Raw genomic sequence first — 1,843 nt, 5'->3', positions numbered from 1 at the left:
GGGGGTGCACGTGTGTATGTGTGTGTGAAAAAGTGTGAAAAAGTGTGAAAAAGTGTGAAAAAGTGTGTTTACATATGTATGCTTGTGTGTGAGAAAGTGTGTTTATGTGTGTGTGTTTGTGTGTGCATGTGTGTATGCTTTTATGTGACAGAGACGCTGTGTTTAGGTGTTCTTATGTGGGTGTGCGTATGCATGTTTGTCTGTGTATGTGTGTATATGTGTGTGTTTGCGTGTGTGATATGTGTATGTTTGTGTATGTCTGTTTGTGATACACAAGGAAAGGGAGCGAGAGATAGTGAAAGAGAAAGAGTAGACAAGAGAAAAAGAGAAAGGGGGACCAAAAGACAAAAAGAATGGAAAATGAAAAAAGAGAGAGAAAGTCCGACAGAGAGAGAAGGAGAGAGAGAGGGAGGGAAGAGAGAGATAGAGATAGAGAGAGGGAGTCAGAGAGAGGGGGGAGGAGGTGGAGAGAAGACAGAACTTACAAGGTGAGAATGTGAGTGATAGAGAAAAAAATATCAAGAAACTATAAGAGAGAGAGAAAGAGAGAGCTAAAGAGAGAGAGAGACAGAGACAGAGACAGAGAGAGAGATAAAGAGAGAGAGAGAGAGAGTGAGATACAGAGAGAGACAGAGAGAGACAGAGACAGAGAGAGAGAGAGAGGTCACAGAGAGAGGGACAGAGTTAGTGAAAGACAGAAAGAGAGAGAGAGGGAGGGAGAGAGAAAGGGGCATGGAGGAAACTGGAAGATAGAGATAGATAGAGTTTGATTGAGGAAGAGAGAGAAATAGAGAGAAAAATGAGAGAAAGAGAGAGAAAGAGAGAGAACGAGATAGAAATCGAGAGAGAGAGAGATAGTCAGAGAAACTGACAAAACCAAACGATGAACGCATAGGAACTAAAGAAGTAAAACAATAAATTGCAACAACCGATTCTACAGAAGGTATGCAATACATTACCCGCTGACAGTACCTGAATGCAAGAGGTATTTCTGTCACAACGCGGTGGAATCAGGCGCTCGTCAATTGTTGAGAATATGTTGAGGTATTGGTAGCGTCTTAAAGTCGGTTTATTTTTCTTGCTTTCGGGTTTTTTTTAATACACAGAATCTCTATCCACTATTACAATTACTTGACATACTAAGTATGCATGTAATACACTATTGGACAAAATCATATGCCCTTTTTCCTACTAATCAGATGGCGTCAATCTCATATAAATGGGCAGGACAAAAAAAATACACCCATGTATCTTGAATAGAAGTCGAAATAATATGTTTGATTGAAGGAGATGGGGGTCGCTAGTGCTAGAGGTAGAATTGGCGAGAAAATGGGCGCCAAAGTTTGGTGAGTTCCAAAGCTTGACAGTCCCTGGAGACTACAAATGTAAAAATGTGTGTGCCTTTGATCAACGTTTTCCCTAAAATCCAAACAGAAATGTGTTTTTGAATTGACATAAAATATGTTGAGCCGCAATAGAAGTAATACCAATTACACAGCGACAGGAAAAAATGGCGGTTACTTTAATTTGATTACTTTGACTAGCGCTTGATTTCACCGCGATGTCTCCCATTCAATTCTCAAAACCCAACAGCGCAGACAATATAGAGGCACTCTTTGATGTAAGAAAACAAATCGAAACATCGATAAGCACAAAGTAAACTAGCATTCTAATCTTGTCAGACACGCATGTCTATCAAATCAGCCTACCCAGAGATACTGAGCAGTTTTTGATTCTCTACTTTTATTTGAAGAGAGATACATTCTTCTTCTTCGAAGGGGTGAAATTGCTAGGTCTGTGTGTGTGTGTGTGTGTGTGTGTGTGTGTGTGTGTGTGTGTGTGC

This window comes from Aplysia californica, unplaced genomic scaffold (genome assembly GCF_000002075.1).
Source record: "Aplysia californica isolate F4 #8 unplaced genomic scaffold, AplCal3.0 scaffold00268, whole genome shotgun sequence".
NCBI classification, from domain to species: Eukaryota; Metazoa; Mollusca; class Gastropoda; order Aplysiida; family Aplysiidae; genus Aplysia; species Aplysia californica.
The sequence above is the reverse complement of the archived record's forward strand: the minus strand, read 5'-3'. Positions refer to the sequence as shown.